The sequence below is a fragment of the Kogia breviceps genome, chromosome 4 (genome assembly GCF_026419965.1).
Source record: "Kogia breviceps isolate mKogBre1 chromosome 4, mKogBre1 haplotype 1, whole genome shotgun sequence".
Lineage (NCBI taxonomy): Eukaryota > Metazoa > Chordata > Mammalia > Artiodactyla > Physeteridae > Kogia > Kogia breviceps.
In genome coordinates this window covers 87,076,689-87,095,858 of record NC_081313.1, presented here as the reverse complement: position 1 = coordinate 87,095,858, position 19,170 = coordinate 87,076,689, and the positions used below count along the sequence as shown (strand labels likewise).

Genomic DNA, 19,170 nt, shown 5'->3' with positions numbered 1-19,170 from the left:
GTTAGGGGATATGAAAGGAAAAAAAAAAACAGTAGTGCTGAGTTGAGGCTGGAGAAGCAGGAGGGAGCCAGAAGACAAAGGGTCGTTGATCACATTGAGGTTTTCAGTGTGAGGAAATAGCAGTTGTTCTGTGTAATGGGGTCAGATAATCTGGAAATAGAGGCATTCGTTTGTAGGCTTTCAGTACTAATGCTGGTGGTTGTAGTTTAGCTGTGGGAACAAGGTGGAGCTATGAACACATGAGCCCAAATTAGGAAGGATAAATTGGTAGAATTTGTGCTGAACCTTGGGGAAAGAATGCAGAGGGGCTGAAGGGGACCCCACATCTATACTGCATGGTGCCTAGATGGGTAATGGTGTCCTCTGACCAGGGGAGACAAGCTGAAATGGAGCAAGGGTTTGAGGGAGAGGACACTGGGCTCAGCTTTGTCATAATTAGTTTCAGATCTTGGCAGATCACCAAGGAGAGTTATTTTGTAGACAACACAAAACACGTCATTAGAAAAAGGATGAGGGGTCAAGACCTGAGATATTGATCTGAGACCTGTCTGTGGTCAGGGAGAAGCAGTTATGTTGCTTTGCAGTAAGCAAGCCAGTGTGACAATATAGAATTTATTAGACCAGGTCAGCTGGGTTCCTGGATTTTCATTAACAGTGCTTAGCTGCATCAGCATGGGGCAGAAGTATGGACAGTGGTGCTTGCAAGGGAAAGGGAAAGCGGACAGAAGGGGAGGACAGAGAGAATGAGAAATGCATACAAGCCTAGTGGCCAATGTCAGGGTCAGAGTTAAGGAACACCTACAAAGAAAATCGTGTTCACATCAACACTTGGGAAAGCTTTGAACAGTAGCAGGAAGAATGCAGTATCAGAATAGGGGCTGAAAAATATATGCAGGTGGGAAGAATGAGTTGGTGGTGAGTTGATTTTATACAAGGGGTGTGTGTGTGTGTGTGTGTTTGATGCATTAGGGGCAAGTGTCTCCTTTTTTTTTTTGGCTGCTCCACATGCAGGGTCTTAGTTCCCCAACCAGGGATCATATCCGTGCCCCCAGGCTTCCCTGGCGGCGCAGTGGTTGACAGTCCGCCTGCCGATGCAGGGGACACGGGTTCGTGCCCCGGTCTGGGAAGATCCCATGTGCCGCGGAGTGGCTAGGCCCGTGAGCCATGGCTGCTGAGCCTGCGCATCCGGAGCCTGTGCTCCGCAACGGGAGAGGCCACAACAGTGAGAGGCCCACGTACTGCAAAAAACAAAAAACCAAAAACAAAAAACCGTGCCCCCTGCAGTGGGAGCACAGAGCCCTAACCACTTGGACTGCCAAGTAATTCCCTTGGTTCCTTTTTGAGTGAGAATCTGGCTATGGCATTTGTTAGCATGGTGATCTTAGAAAAGTCACTTAACCTTTTTGTATTTAAGCTTCCTCAACTTTAAATTAGAGAAGAGAATGCTACTCTATCAGGTGGCCATGAGCTTGAAGTGAGCTGAAGTACAAGAAAATGACCAGCAGTATGTCCACCCCATTTCGTCCCTCCAAGTTTCAGCAGGTAATTGAGGGAGTGAGGATCGTTGCCTCTGTTTCTGCACTTGCTGCCCACTGCTGTTGGAGCCCTCACACTATTTCACAAGGCCTCTTCATTTAGGAGGAAATCAGACGCCATCTGCTTGACGACTTCATAGATCTATTTCTATGAAAGAGATTATTGCCACGATTTTTGAATTCATGAGGATTTCATCAATGCAGCAATGAGCATCAGTGTCCTTGATAACTCTTTCATCTCTAGGTTACACAGAATAAGACAGCACCTGTAAACTCACTGTAATTTGCAGGGCTGTACATATCTTTGAAAGATGATTTGTAATTCTCATGGCTAGCTCTCAAAGTATTTTTTAAATGACTCTGAGCTGAACAAGGACAAGTCAACTACATAAGGCTTTAAAGAGACACCTGACAGACATAGATATCATACATCTGTTTTGATAGTCACTGGGACCCTAGGAAGAGGTCTAATTCAACTGATCACAAATATATTTCACAAAGACTTATACTTGATTTTTTTTTCACGTCCCTCCTACATTCTACAAAAATATGTTACTTTTGGAACTTTGCTTTCCTTGACTTAGGGGAACAAAAAAGTAAAAAACATCTTAGATCTTTTTTCTTTCTTTTTTTTAAAGACTAACATGGATTCCAAAAGCACTTATAAGCATAATAACAAGGCAAACACAGATAATGTTATAAGGATTGCTACGAATAGATGCTCACTTATTTCTGACTACAGCCAAAAGATTCCAACTAATAATCCCCAAATGGCTTGCCAGAACAAGTTTATTTTTCTTCTGGAAATATTTCAAGTTTCTACATTAGAATGCAGCAAGATACATTTTATTTTTTTTAAACTTCAGATCAGGGCAAAACCATATGCAAACGACAAAACCCACATCCTTGAATGATCAGAACACACGTAGCATTTAAGTGGGAGCTACTGGAAGATTTGTTCTTACAGTGGGTGAGAAATGGAGTGTTTGGGGACCCATGTTGTGTCAGGGCCAGGAGCTATCCCTGACCTTGGAAGGTAGGGCTGTAGTACGAGGCAAAGGTGAAAGAAAGTCTTAAACCTCACCTACCTACAATTAAATACCCTTTCATTGGCCCAAGGCAAAACTGTTGTGTTCACCCACATCTTCAGAGAAGCCTCAGGCTGCATATTTTGGCTTCGCACATCAGTCTTTTAGGTGGTCTCTCACTAGTACTTTACTCTGGGTTCTCTTATGTAAATATGTTGGAAGGATAATGAGAAATTAGCAATAATTAACTGTCGCGTGTAAAGCAAATAAGATTTTTGCCTTGAATACTGTATTCATTCTTCGGAATAAATTATACAAGTTTAACCTGAAAAATATGGTTTGATCACTACTGTCTCACTCTCAAAGTGATAACTTTGGACTTAATAATAATTAGCAGTAATAGTCATAGCAAAAAAATCATAAAAAATATGAAAGGATCACCCACATAAAAACTTTTTTATTTTTAGCCTATAGGTTTTAGTCAGTTAAAAGTCATTTTGTTCCTAAAGATTATTTGATCAGCTCTGTTTTTCTTATGTCTTTTTTTGAATCTGTTTTCTTGTTGCTAGCTAAGTAATTTATTTAAAATGTGACATTATTTAAAGCATATGATATTAGCATGATTTGCTCTGAGGGTGTTAACCTAATTCTTAAAAATTTTAAATTCATTTTAATATCTCAGTGGTATTATGCTCTGTTAAAATTGCATTTCTGGAAAAACTCACTCATCTGTAACAGTTTAAACATGAACCCTTTACCCATATATTAGCTGAGTAAAAAATGAATTTCCTTTTTACTGTTTTTCTTTTCAATACATCTTGTGAAACCATAAGAGAGTTCTGCAATTTATATTGGGAAATTTGGCTGCCATTTGCTTGGACTGTGACATATGACTATAATTTGTAACTTTCCTTCCAACACTTGGTTATTTGTTATCTGAATATCTGAGTTTCAGAAGTATGAATTAGTGTATGAACAATGGAAAAAGAAAAAAGGTACTCTGTAATTCTCAGGGGTTTGGTATGCGACCATCCTCAGAAATATGGGCTGGGAAACACGGTTAGGTACAGAATTTGTATTCTGCTTATCTTGGTGATTTACATGACTCTGTGTGACTTGCATCTTCATTTGATTTTTACATCTTTTTATTTGCATGTTATTCATTTTGTTTTGTGTCTGAGACTGTCCATATCTTTGGCTTTTTCCAAATGTCTCTGAAGCTTTATCAAAATCACAACTTTATTCTCTGGGTGCATTTTAAAGAAAAATATGTTAAAGCCATATAAGTCTTGCAGAGTAGGGCATTTATTCCTTTAACAAATATTTATCAAGCCACTGTTATCTGTCAGTTACTGTACTGGGCACTGGGAACACAGAATTAAATGAGGCAGACATGGTCCTGTCTCAGTGAGAAAACAGTTGAGTGGAGGTTACAGAGGAGCAAACATGATGTGGTAAGGGATAGGTGGCAGCACTGAGGCACATAGCGGGGGTACCTGCCCCAGAAGTGGCAAGTGAGAGAGGGCTTCCAGGAGGAAGTTACTCCACCTTGATACTTGAAGGATGCATAGGAATTAGTTAGACAAAAAGATTTCAGGGTTTGGCTGGGGGTAGTGGATGGGAGGATAGTGTTCTAGTCAGAGGGAACAGCTTTGTTATGCAAAAGACTAGAGGTGACAGAGAGCATCATTCTCTGAAAATTAAAATTAGTACACACTGGTAGTGGAGGTAGAGCACTAGAGACACAGTTAAGAGATATTTGGAAAGTAATATTCAACAGAGATGGTAATTATTGATTGGATATGGGCCTGGGAGAGGTAAAAAATCAAGGGTGACACCCTAATGTATTATTTGAGCAACTGGATAGTTGAAGAAGAGTAGGTTAATTGGGAACAAGGTGGGCCAAATTTGTTTGGACATGATGAACTTTAGCAACATTAAAGGAACATAAAATAACTCTAGGACATTTAGGTGGAGATAGGTTAGGTTGATATGGAGTTCAGGAGAGACATCTGGGCTGGACTTATACTGCTGGGATTTCTTAACATATAGATTGTATTTGAAGCCATGGGAATGGACTTGATAAAGAGTTTGGGAGGGGGTCAGTGTAATTCACTGGAATTTAAGCCTGGATAATAACATGTAAAAGAGTTGGTTCAGATGCCTACAAAACACCTGAAGTCCCTGCTTTGAGAGACCATATGCCACACTGAGTTAGAGTAAGTTGTCATCAAAGAGCATGCAAGAACCACAGAGGTCCTCTGATGGCTCCTGCTTAAAGGCCCACATAAATAAGAATGTTATAGAAACATAGTCTTAGCTTTGGTTTATGCTTCAGAGGGAAACCATCCTCAAAGATGGAGAAACTAGCATGATTTGAACTGAAATCTAAAGATCTTACTGGACAGGTCCATCATAATGCCTGCTGTACCAACAGTTTCCTTCTCCGGGAACGTGCCTCACCCACAAGTGGGCTGTGGGAGCAGCCCTGGGTCGTCATGCATCCCCTTTCTACAGACCTATCTGATTGGACCAGGGTGGTCCTATCCCTAACCAATCCCTAAGTTGGCCAGTGTCCTATGAGATGGTTTGGCATGAAAAACTGCCTGAACAGGCAAAATGGTGATTAGATGGGTCAGATGTTCTAGCTCAGGAATGTGAACTAGGGCATTTGGGAAGGGAGTCAATTAGTTGGTTTTGGGAGGGAGTATAAGCTAAAAAGAACCACAAGAAGAGGCTTTGTGGCAGCAAGAAAGATGAGAAAAATGATGGTAAAAGTAAACAGAATTTATGAGTAAGCAGAAACTGAGAAAGAAATGATAGAGAGAAGAGGGTAAGGTGGCTAATTAATACCAGTGAGAGGAATAGATGCAGCCAGAAAGGAGCTGAGTCACCACCATAAAGGGAAGAGATAAAGTCCTCCTGTTAAAGGGACAATAAGGTCAGTGGCCACTGGAACCATGCTGGAGTTTTCTTATTCCCAAATATCCTCATCTCTAAGGGTGTTCCATAATACTCTTTTGAGTCCTTGAATACCCTTATAATAAGCTCTAATTAATTAGGGTACCAAAGTAAGTCTTTATTTGTTGCAAACAAATTGCTTTACAAACAGAATCCTTCAACCCCAAAATTTCTTTGCAGGCTTGCCTGACACACAGCATGATGAAATACACCGTTAGAAATGCATTTCTTTGGGCTAAGAAATTGGGGGCTCATGATTCTTTAGTAAAATGTAAATATCACCGAGTGGTATGCTATAGAAAGCCATTTTTCAACACAAAGAACAATTATTGAACCTCTATTACGTATTGAATATTTTGTGTGTGTGTGTGTGTGTGTGTGTGTGTGTGTGTGTGTGTGTGTTGAGATGGGGGTGAGGATGAGAGAGATGTTGGTGAGAAGCTCTGAGGAATACTGAGTATGCATAAGAAAAAGTCCTTTCCTTTAGAAGTTTACAATTCCGTTAAAAATACATTCAGGACTAGGAAGGGCTTTAAAGATTATCTAGACTAGGGTTTGAAACTCAAATGTCTACAGGGGTTGGGTAAGGATAGTGTGAGTGAAGTGGGGTGAGTGGGAGCTGCGGGGAACTATAGAATGCATGTCCCGTCACAGTATGGTCTCTGGGCAGGTCTGCCGATGCTTATACATCAAATTTTTCAAGGGAAGCTCAATTTTTATGTAAAAACTCCAAATTTTAAGTGTTGGTATATACTTCAAGTTAAGGCAAAACAGAAGTCTTGGGAGTCGAACAAAAAAAAAAATCTGCTGGCTGCATTTAGACCATGGGTCAGCAGTTTATGATCTCTGTTCTAGACTAGTGAGTTTCAAAAGGTTTGAAGATTCAGAACCTTCTTGCAAAATAAATTTTATGCCTAAATATTACATATAAAAAGATAGAAGCAGAAATATTGGGGTTGAAACTGGATGAGGACTCAGAGCCTTGCTATCTTGACCAATCTTGAAAACCACTGAGGTGGTTCAATCCCACCTCAGTTCTACAGATGAGATACAGGGAAGATTCCAGAATTACTGGCCCAAGATAACACTTAGACAATTATGTAGATAATGTCCGTTTTTACACTATGGAGTGTGACCTGTTTTATAGATGATTAAGTATTCTGGTTCCAGAGCAACACTGTCTGGATTTGAACTCACTTAAGAGCAAATTTAAGAAAGTGGCATTTAGTCTCTCTGCCTAAATTTCCTGTCAGATGGGAATGATAAATATCAATACTACTACTAACCTCATTAGGTAGTTAACAAGATTAAATGAAATTACACACATACAGCATGAAGTGCAGTCCCTGGCACACCTAAGTATTGAATAAATGTTAGCTACTTTTATTACAGAGTATCTTTGCCAGTCTTAAACATCATAGCAAGATTTATTTCATGTGACAACCAGCTGACACCTATAAAATAGTCCTGGGGGAAAGGAATATAAGTTTTTTTTTTTTTAGGGATATAAGTTTTGATGAGAGCATCTTATATCTGGAGCAACTTATAGAAAGGGCAGGGAATAGTGGGTAGCTTTAGCCTAGGGTTTTTTTCCTTCTCTGTAGCTCTGGTCCTTGTAACTCCTTAGAATTAAAGATTTTACAGGTTGCTGGCAGACTTCTAACATTCATGCGTACACACAACCCATTATTATGATCTAAAGGGCTGTAAAGGTACCCAGAATCGGACTTGATAAGTTGATCAAGAAGTTTAAACACTTGGGGATTAATTCTTCATAATAGGAGCCATGTGTAAATATAACCTAATTTGTGGGTACATCCCCTTACTCCACTCACAATGGCAGGTATGGCTCATTTTACCCCTTGTCAAGCAACTGAGGAAGAGAGCTGTCATTGCTTAGGGGTCCAGTTTTGCAGGCTCTCTCAGTAGAAGCTGTTTCTGCTGGCAGCCTCCTTGGGATAATAACCCATGTAGACATTCAACAAGTAATTCCTGAACACCTACCATGTGCCCAACTTTATGGTTCAACTGTTTCCCAGTCAAGATGGCTTTATCAGTCCCATGTCGGTCTGGATAGTGACTCGATGGCCTGGTCAGCCCACCCTGCACCAGCCCCCCTCTGCTGGCACTTCAGGGGCATCTGGTCAAAGGAAGGAGTGGAGCCTCTTGGTAGAAAGAAACTTAACAAACAACCATAAAAGGATTTTCTAAATATGTCCACAATCCAATATAACCCTGGGTAATTTGATTTGTAGGAAATGGAGAGCAGAACATTACACACAGAGTGCTTATCTATAATTCATAATAATTACTGTAATGGGGAATCTATCGTACAGATAGATGTACGAACACAAATTACACTCCCAGAAGAATGCACTTCTGGCCAAAATAGCCCTTTACGCCCTCCTAATCTACCTACTCTTTAGTGCGCATCACTGAGTTGCCTAGCAGGTTTAAAGCTTTTTGGGGCCACCTGTTGAAAGCTGACGAGTTTCTCCTTTCAATGAGAGAGATCACTGACCCATTTTGCAAGAGAAATTCAGGCATTTTCTTAGCTTAGTTGTGCTCTAGTATTTTGGCCTTTGGGCAGTCACAGCATAATATTTGGGAATTTATTGAATGATTTATTTCTGATATTTATGATTTAGTGTTATGACAGGAGCATTTTCTCTTCAATGGAAAGGATAGAGCCTCTTCAGTCGCTTGTTCCACTGAAGGCTCAAATTCAGTTGGGCTGAAGGCTGATATGCCATCAGGAGATGTGGACCCTTGAAAAGGGGCTGCAGGGATAAACAAATTTGTGAGGAGCAATAAAACGAATGGAGACTGTAACCTTTGTTTCGAACGCAGACTTTAGAACTGCATATTCTTCTACTGTACGAGTCCATTTATCTTTGCTGAGTTGTGAGATATATACATATATTTACTGAGAGTAAGGGTAGAAGATGCTACATTTTTCACAAGAAAATGACTGTGGTATCTTTATTTTTTTTCCTTTAAGCATTGTTTTCGTATCTGACATCTCTCTTTCCCAGAGGCCCCTTCTGACCCTCCCATTCCGCCCCAGGAGAGATTTTGGTAGCCGTTACTTCCAATACTGATCATCGTTTCTTGTAGTAGTTCATTTTACAGTTTATGATTGTCCATCATCATTTACTTTGGTCTGTCTGGGAGACGTTCAAAACCTAGCCACTACTTTATTTTTAGTGGCAGAGCGTGTCTACGCTTCAGCTGCTGGGAATGCTGGTTCTGGCTGCGAATCTTGTTTGCTTTAAGTTGCAGTGCTTTTGGTCCCATGTGTTTTAGTTTTTGGAAGCAGCGGTATTGGTAAAGCTTCTGGCTGAATTACCGGACAAAGCCTGCATTATAAAAATCCTCAGCTTGTTTGCTCTTCACTTCAAAAAGACTGTGGGCTGCCAGCTTGTCATACTCATATTACCCACATGCCTGCTGAAGTTTTCACCAGCAGGCATGAATCTCTGGGTCTCTGCTTTTTTTTTCTTTTTTTTAATTGGTTGGCCTATAGCTATTTGGTTTGATATGTATTTGTCAAAGACAAATCATATAGGGGCTGGCACAAGACAGCTGGCAGTCTATGGCCCTCCCAGAAGCAAGGAGGTTTTGGATAAAGGATTTTACTTTTTCCCTTGGTCTGAATCTTCAGAAATAGGGCTGAACCTGGCATGGAAGACTTCTGTTGGCTTTTGGAAAGCTGATTGCTCAGTCCTTGAACTCAGAATGTGTTTGGAGTGAGAGTGTGTGTATGTACCGGCATCTGGGACCCTGATGCAGTAAAGCAGGCTAAGGTAGGAAACAAAAATACGCTGTGGTTCATAAACAATCCTATATGCCTAGGCATCAAGAGGAGGAGGAAGTTTCAGTTGGTTGGTGGCCCATGAACGCACTCGAATGCCATCAATGCCGTGTAGTTTTTCAAGTGGTTTAATTACCACCATATCACTGATTTCATTGCTCCTAAACTAATCCTTCTGTTTCTCCAATTTTCAAAATGCTTACTGGGCCTTCACTGCCATTTCTGATTTTTATTATCAGCACAACCCAACTATCTTTCATCTTTCCCTATGATTTGTTCTCTCCTTTAAAAAACTTCTGGATAGTTGAAGAGATTAGTAGATAGAAGCTGAATTGATCTGCAGTTGGTCATTGGTATTTATATTTGATATCATGGATTCCATCCTCCAGTGTTCAAGATAAATGATAGGTGACAAGGGAATTAGCTTCCTTAGGTTTTTACAGAGTCTGGCTCTTACAGGAGATGTCAGAGCAGACTTGAATAGCAGAACTCCAGATTTAGCTTTTGGAAGTGTTCTCAGTATCAAGACCTTAGTTTAAGTAGTAATGGATCTTGTGCTTGAATTAAAATCAGAAATTTTTTTTCTGAGCATTGCCAAGACTAGAGGTGCAGACTCTCAGCATGTGGACCTGATCTGGTCTACAGATGAGAGTTTAGCCTGAACATTTATAAATCCACCAAATGATGTTTTTTTTCTTTCAGTTGACTTAGTTGTCATCACTTTAAAAAACTTAAAAATTGGGAGAATTCACATAAAAATCTTGATTTCCAGCTTCTTGGCAAACTGTAAGGTCTGGCAATACTGGGCTTATGTTTTCTCCTATACAATTGGATGGAGCTTAATAACTGCTGACATTTTTAGATGGGCAAGCGTGCCACAGGCTCCAGGAGACCCTGTGACTTCTCTGTCACTGAGGCCAGTGTTAATTGCCAGCTCATCCTATTTGCAATTTTGCCTTTTTAAAGGCAGCATTTGGAACCTTTAACATTATGCTCATGTCACCTTGCTTTCTTCTCCCATTGTACCTACCTGCTTGGCTCCTAAAATTATTTATGTTTGGGGTGCCTGCCTTCATCTCTCTATGAGGCATGGGAAGTACAGAGCAGAAAATGATGGTTTTATCAAGACACTTAGGCACTTATCAAGACTCTCAGGCACTAGGGTCTGTTGGATTTATTTTGCATGGTTTGTTTTTGTAAGATTCTGGTGTCTGAATACTTGTGGTATCAGCAATAATGTCTAAGGCAGATGCAAAAGAGAGACTTTGTTATCTCTGTTAGCTATAAGTGATTCAGGATGGCAGTAATGCACTGGGTGTGGGGGAGGGAGTCTGCGAGGTCACAGTTTAAGTATAATGAACTGTGAATCCTTTGAAGAAAAATCAAGCTCTTCATATCCTTCTCTATGCTGGAGATTACAAAAGAAAACCCAGGCTTGAACCCTACCTCCTTTCGAGCTGACATCAAACAAGGAAACATGAGAGCCATTGTGCATTGTCTTAAAGCTCAATGGAGTACAGACTTCCCAGCAGAGTTCTATGTGCATATGTGGGGAGACGACCATGGACGGAAGAGACTGCTAAGAATTCAATCACTTTACTCTGAGCCTCTTAGATTTGGGGCATTTTATGCCCATCTGGCCTCTTTATGGGAAGAGGCAAATCAAGGGGAAATCACATAAAATATCCACTGGGTGCTTTATAAATATTTTTAGATGAATTTGTAGCACAATGTTTACCTGCTTGTTTGTAACAAGGAAATCAGGGATGAAAAGTGATCGGCTCCTGGCTTTTAAAATTGGCTCCCCAGGAAGATATTGCCATTTGAAATTACTTAACATTTTTCCCCCAATATAAATGCTTAAGGCAAGAACTAGGTTTTATACCTAGCAAATAGCAATGTAAATGTCAAAGAACATATTCCAGAGCATTACACTTACAGCTCTTAAAATGGCTTCTTAGAATGGTATTAATCACTGTCAGTTTTGTGTACAACATTTCATCAATTAAATAGCAAGAGGACCTGTCTTTCATGGAAAGCAAATAACACATATGGATTTCCTCTTAGCAATCAGCTGAACATTCTGCATTTCCTTCTTGTTTGCAAAAAGGATTTGGACTGAAACCATCAACATGTTTGTGTTCTTCATTGGTAAAGCAAAGCAGATGTGTAACAGCTTCAGTAGAATCCAGATTCATTTACAAAGTATCTTGTGAAACATCTTGATGTGGAAGTATTTCTGTATCGTTAGATCTTTCAGAGTTGGATAGAGGGTGACACCCTATAAAAATTGTGAAGTGCTTTAAAGTTTGTCATGTCTTGAGCCGAGGTTTTCAAGACTGTGTCACTACGTGTATGTAGAGGGGACTTTAAAATGTTCAAGCGTAATGTGAAAAATTTGTTTCCAGCAGGGACTACTTTCAACTAGGTCTGTAGATTTATAAAATGATGAGGCAATTTTATGCAGCAAAGACTGATGATAGAAGTGTAGTTTACATAAATGGCAATGGATTAGCACTTAGACCACTTTCCATGTATGTTTAAACAATCTTCCACAACCCTCAAAAATCTCTTTTTATAAACTTCATCATTTATCTGGGATTAAAAGGGCAATGTTTTGACAACATTGTTGATTTACATGTAACTCATCATTTGTTTATCATTTATCTGAGATGATTAGTGCCTGAACTTCATATGCCTGGAATGTATATTATACTTGTTTACATTTTTGGCAGACGATGCCCTTTTTAATGTACTTTTTAGGGCTCAGGACAGCTTGGTGACTTTGATGATCCTTCTAGTAATCAATCCCCTCTAAGACTGAGGGAAGTTGAAGACTTATAACTTTTCAGCACAGTTCAATTTTAGTGATAATCCATCAAAGTCTTTAGTATTCTTCTCAGATCCTAGCCTCAGATCTAGTCTGACAAGATACACTGGTCTCCGAAAATTGGTCCTTAGGGTCATGAAATCCTGTTGAGAGTCAGGAATACAGCACCAGGCACAGGTATTCCCAAATGTATAAGTGTAAGTGAACAAACAGAGATGTGGATATCAATACATCAAGAGATTCTCTATATTAGTAAAATACTTACACATACTCCCACATACATATTCTAAGCAAGATGTAACTATTATAATCCAAAACTGTCTGTTCATCTAAGATAGCTTTAGCATTCATTCATATTTCCAATGATAGACTACGCCTGTTGTCAACTATTTATGATTTTTTTCCCCATTTAGGACCATCTTAAATTGATTTCGTAGCTTAAAATAAGAAAGGCCATCCAGAAGAAGTGATTGAAAATAATTTCTATTTGTAGAATAATTTCAGTGGTTGGGTGTTAGGTGAAATTTTAGTTTATAAATTGAAAGTTTAACAAGGTGGAGAAGTTGTGTTTTTATTCAACATAATTCCTGTGAGAGCAGTTTGTAATGAGAAAAGCACTCTGAGCAGAGACAAACTCTGCTTCATGGGGACTGCAGATGGTGTGGAGATTCACAAGTTGGGAGCTCTAGATGTGTAAGCCACACTGGGCAGATTAGGAAGCAAAGAAACATGGCAGAAACCAAGCAGGGAAAGATCGTTCTCTCCATGAAAGGGGTACTGGGGTGAAAAAGACATGTCAAAAAATAATATTTAAGATGAATTCCTGTGAAATTTTGTGTAAATTGCCCACATTACCCATTAAAGCAATTCACAATCAAGATCTACATAATACTTCAGGTCTTCTGTGGCCAGATTGCTGTTTCACTGAATACAAAGCTCTACAGAGACTGGTCCAAGTGGGAGCCGGCTATATTTGGGCTACAAATGGGATTTTGCATCCAAATCATTACCCTATAACTAACTTAATTTCATAATTTCACTATGACTATCCATGTTTTGGGATTATATGGAATGAGTACTAAGAAAATTGGATTGCACGGTTATTTCAACTGAATGCCACTTCACAAAACATGGACACATAGGGGTGTTGCTTCAATTATGCATATATCTGTCTATAGAATATACCTATAGTAGGGAAAGATAAACACAGAGGTTTGGGAGAAATTTAGTTCTAGAACTAGATGGAGAACAACAAGAATTGACCTGTATCAATACACATAATGTCCAGGTAGAACTTAGATTCAACTGTATGTTATTAGATGATGGATTAGTCAAAACTATCAAGAGAAGAAGAGCTAACTCAGTCTCTTATCTTCTAGAAGATAAAGCCTCTGGATGAGAAGGTCAGGAGACATCAATAAGAAAACAGTAAAATAAGAAGGGGTATCCAACAGCTAGAACTTAAGGCAATGAGGATAGAGTGGTGAGTTGCTGGGGAAGAAACTGGAGATAAGAAAGGGGAGAGTAGAGGAGACAACGATTTCCTTGTATTATGTATAAGCCAGATCACCCATAGTGTCACTGACTCTTAGCCAGACTCTAACTGGCTACGGATTGCTTTTAAAGACAAAGCTTTCAGATGAGATAAAGTTAAGGTAGTCCATGCAATGGCTACAATTTCTTAAGAGGGAGGATGGCTGTTGCACCTGGCTTGCTAGGGAACCATCTTCTGGAAGGGGTGGATCTGGTGCTATCAGTCTGTGTTTTGTAGCCTCCAATTGGCTGGTTTGAGATTAATGGTTGGGGATTAACAGAGGAAGACTCAAATATTCCCTTGTGAACAAAAAGGCTCAAAACTGAATTTTAACTTTGACTTGATGGACACCCCTTTATGAGGAAATTGGAGTTGTTCTTGGAAAGGGATGTCAGTGACAGCCATGCTTGGGCTCATTCAAAGCTTTTGCATTATCTCACTGGACAAAAACATCTCTGGGGACTTGGCTGCAACTGTGGGACTGGAATTAAGCAAGCTTTGAGCACATGGGTAGAGGCCAGCTCCCCCGGAAATCTGTGAAATTGATAGGAGGTGCTATGCCAGGGATTGGAGGAAAAGTCTCTAAAAGTGGTTAGAAATGCCACTGAAATAGAACAAAGATAAATAGCCTCAGAGCAGGGAAACTAACTGAGAGCCTACAGGCACTCAGGTCATCCACAGATTCAAACTCACCAGAACTGCCATAGAGAATAGCTGAGACGCACATTTTGAATTGACAGCTACGAATCAACAAGAGGAACATATTTAGACCTCAGTATTGAGACTGAAGCAACTGGGACTGGGGGTCATCCACCAGGGGGCAGTAAAACAAAGCATGGTCACTTGAAGCCGATTTACTTAATAGGCAACCTTTTGGATTTTATAACTAAACACCAAGGAGACATCACAGTTCTTTCTGGAGGAGGAAGAGGCAACTCTAACAAGCCTCCAGGAACACAGACAACTAAGCTTCGATCTGAGATGCAGGCATGATCTGAGCAGCTAAAATGATATGGCTATGCTTCAATTTCATGGAGTCTAACCTCCCAGGACGTAAGGTCTTCCTAGCTAGGGACAAGCAGATTGCAAAAACAAACAAACAGAAACAACAACAACAATAAAACCCTGAAGAGGCTGCTTACAATCAACTGGGAAACTTCCCTCCTTGTCTGTTTCAGGAATGCTATGGTGATCATAAGCAAAGTTGCTTTGGTTCTCTAGCCACCCGTTCCTCAGGGTTTTGCAGACCTCAGTACACTCAGTCTGCTCAGAAATTTGGGGGGGGCAAGAGATGATCCCATTTTTGCTCTTGTTGCTTTAGCAAGGGCTTCTAGTACCTGTCAGCCCCATGAAGGAAGTAATTAACTGAATATACCTTTTGCCTTATTATTACCAGCAACACAGACTCTATAGGAGGCTAGGATCACCTCAGAAAGCTGACAAGTTTTGCTCCTAGACTTCCTAAGAGAAATGTTGAAGGGTCATAGTGCCCAAGAGGACTCATGGTCACCTCGGTAAAGGATGGGGAAGGAAACTGAGTATGAGATTCCATAAGGTGAACAGGAGGAGTCTCAGGGTAGCACATATAGAGATTACTTGTCTTTATGGAATACTACCAAGATATAACCAGAGAGATGCTGTAACAATACAGACTAGCTAACATGTACTTTGCATCTGCCATGTGTCAGACATTTTTTCCTAAATGTTTACATATAAGTTGTCGAATCTACACAATAACCCCAGAGTGAGATATTATCGTTACTCACATTTTGTAGGTGAAGAAACTGAGGCACAGAGAAGTTAAGATCCCACAGAAAGGCTTGGCAACTCAGCTTGTGCTTTTACTATGCTGTCCTGCTTTTGTCTGCAGACAATTTTATTCATCAGTTGCAGGGGGCAGAGTGTCAGAGTTGATTATTATGAGAAAGGTAGCTGTAAATTTTGAGGAGAAAGAAAACATGTCAAATAAGATATGTAGAAAGCATTTTATGTTGAATGCTATGTATATTCTGTCCCTGATACCCTAATACTTTAGTTTTAAGAAATTATGCATAAAAATCTCTAGTTAGTCAAGATTTCTGGAATTAAATTTTTCTATCTTTGAATGCAGCACTATGTGTAAAATTCCATGAGGGTGACCAGCTATATTCAGGTTGCAGTAGCTGGTATAATTTTGAAGAAACTTTATCACTGGTTATGCAGTTGCTGGTTTTCCTAGTCTTTTACGTAAGGTCCTTTCTCAAAGTTATTAAAGTTCTTTAAAAGTTGGAAATTCAGAATAATAAATACCACAGTGTGAGGTGGCATCACTGGCAGAGGAGTTATAAGCACTATGTGATGTTATCCTGTTTTGTGTCCCAGTTCCTCTTCTTAGGAGTTGTGTGACTTAAAGAAAATCACAAGAACTCTCTGAGCCTTAGGATATCTTCTATAAAAGAAGGGAGATGCAAGAGGGAGGAGATATGGGGATACATGTATATGTATAGTTGATTCACTTTGTTATAAAGCAGAAACTAACACACCATTGTAAAGCAATTATACTCCACTGAAGATGTTGAAAACAAAAAGAAGGGAAATAATCTTTATTTAATAGGGCTTTTGAGAGTATTAAATGACAATGTGATTGTAAAATGCTTGGTAAAATTACTGGCACATAGTAAGAATATAATGCGATATATTACATTGTTGTTATTAGCACTTCTCTTTCCTGATTGCTAATATCAGTTCTAGCCTGAATTGCGGAACACATCAAATTAGACTGACAAGATCTGACTGTTGTATCCTACTACTGTAATCATTAATAGCTATCAACAGTATTGGACATATCGATAACCCTCCATTTTTGAAGTAGTTTTTCCAGCTGGTTTCTGATGTCCTTTCTACCATGCTAGTGGTAGTGAACAGGTATGACTGCATGCTATGAGTGAATTTCAGTTCATTTGCAAGGCTGATTTCAAGTGTTTTGCACACACACACACACACACACACACACACACACACACACACAGAGATCTTGGCCTCTGTCATCCTAAATGTCTAAACATTTAGGATAATATTTCCTTCTGGGATGCGTAGTTAGGGAAATCATCTTAGTTCTTATTCCCCAGTCCCCACCAAAAAATAATGGAGAATGCCTCAGCAGAGCTAAAAATCATAAGAATGTATCTGTTTATCTCCTCTTTAGTGTTTATGATTATTTTCTTTTCATTTTCACTTGTGACACCAAAGGTAATGTAAATCACGGAACCCAATACTAAAATTTTCCTGCTATTTGGAATTCAGGCAATAGTTGCCTTCACCATGTGCTCTATTCTTGCCAACAATTGGAGGACCTATTATATTACACGCATGGACTGTCCAATGAGCAAAAGGCCAGGTGTCACTTTGAGTGACACCCTTCCAGTTGCAAAAACTGTAATTCCGCTCATTCAATTGAGTGATTGTGTGGCTGAATGTCACTTTGCCTTCAGAAAATCTCTTCTCAACTTCCATTGTTTTGACTACACTCTGGAGTTGATGTTGCAAAGAGAGGATAGTGTAATGCAGAGAGCACTGACAGTTTGCATCTGCAAGCTGGGGCATATCTCCTGCTGCAATGTTTATATCCTTGGCTAATAGTGATATAATTCCTCTAAAAAAAGTGACAGGTAGTTGGGATTTGTGCTTTTGTTCTTTTATAAAAGGAGAAGCAGATTCATGTGGTCTGTAAGGGTAGGATTTATCTAGTTCTAAGATTTGGATCTAATTCCTCAACAACATTCCTATATTAACTTAGTTGAATGGAAATAATAAAACTATGTCTGTGATAATCTGATTATGTCTGTCTGTCACCTTACTTAGAGTGGAGATGACTGCATGGCTGATTTGGCTGCAGCTGTTCTCATATGAAGTTACTGTGTCAAGACAGCCATAGTGATGAACTTGGAAATGAACTGGTCTGGTTAACTGGTCACAGCTGATAAGTCAATATGACTGGTGTTTTTCTTAGCAGCATTTAGCTGGGCTGTTTTTTCTCAAGTGTCCTATGATGTTAAGTGAAAACATCTACAATGCCACTGACACAGATATTAATATAGCTGCTTTGATTAGTTAAACAATCTCTTAAAAATTGGAAAGACTTATCATTCTTTGGGGTCAGATCTTGAAGTAAGTATAAAAGGCATCTCTCTTTATGGCATAATGGGGTTGGGCTCAGGCAATTCAGCCTTTAAACAATAGTGGCATCATATTATGAAGGTCTTGACACTTAGACTGGGGACTGGGACTTTATTCTTTCAGTGAAGACTTTGTCCCTGGGCAAGTTTCTGAGTCCTATTTCAGAAAGATGAATGTGTCAGAGACTTCTGTGCATTTACTGAAATTCATTTGCTGCTCTTCCTGGGTATACAGCTAGACTTATTTCCCAGTCTTTCTTTGGTTATGTGAAGCTAGATGATAAAGTTTTGGCCAATGAAATTTGAGTGGAAGTGATGTGTGTCACTTCTTTATCAAAGTGGTGAAGAAGTGGTGTGATCTCTCTAACTGCTGGCAGAATGGAGGTACTCCTCAAGGATCTACATATGCGTGGAGTGATGAGACAGAAAGATCCTGAATTCCTGAATGCAGATTGCTTTACTGGAAACACCCGTATTGGAGTGTAACATGAGTGTGTTTGGGTGTAGTAAAAGCCAATGAGACTTTAGAATTTACTAAATTACTACCCTAATTTAGCCTTTCAGCCATAGCTAGAATAAATAGGAAGGGGAAGATTCTGGAGTGAACAGGACTAGTTGGGCTGCTCTTGCAGATATAAAGTATATTGGCTGATTCTAGAGTTGAGACAATAAAGAACAAAGAATTCTGAAGGAATATTTATTGTACTGGATGTAAAGGATAAATTAAAAGAGACAATAAACAAAATTTTAGAAATTAAAACAAGTTACCTCAGACAAAAAGGGATAATTGGGAAAAAGATAGGAAGCAGATACAGTGAATGTTGTTTGACACATGGGTAATAAGACGAATTGGAAATACAGGATGGGAGACTAGGTGAGAGGTCAGGCTGTAGTTGTAGACTTATAACTCATTAATGTCTGCAAAGAAACCAAGAGGAGTGGTGGATGAGAAGTGTGATGGCAGCACAGATGAGGATACTACTGTTAAAGGAGAACTAGGAAGCAAGTAACGAAGGCAGAAAAATAGCCACTAGACAAAAGGAAAGAGCAATGTTGTGACAGAGAAGAGAGTTTAGTAATTTTTTATTTTAACACTGACAAATGATTCAGGTAATCAAAAAGGACAAGGAATGAGAAAAGGTCATTTGCTTTGACTTTTTTAGGCTTCTTCCTGGGGGCATCCCTTTGTATGACTGTGATAAATCTACATATGTATATATTCCTGCCATGAAATTTTAAAGGGGTATAAACTCAGGGCAAAGGAAGCACAAAAACGCATGAGACACATTTTGGATTTAGTGTATGTTTCAACAT

General features: G+C 39.5%; 1 long non-coding RNA gene across 2 annotated transcripts in view; it reads left to right on the top strand.

Annotated features, from left to right (window-relative positions):
- Nucleotides 1–8,822: 8,822 nt before the first annotated feature.
- The window catches only part of LOC131754746 (uncharacterized), a 33,063-nt gene continuing 22,715 nt past the window's right edge, over nt 8,823–19,170 (top strand). For both annotated transcript variants that reach the window (XR_010840538.1, XR_010840537.1), the window contains exon 1: nt 8,823–9,330. This is a non-coding gene — a long non-coding RNA (uncharacterized lncRNA). The remainder of the gene's footprint in view (nt 9,331–19,170) is intronic.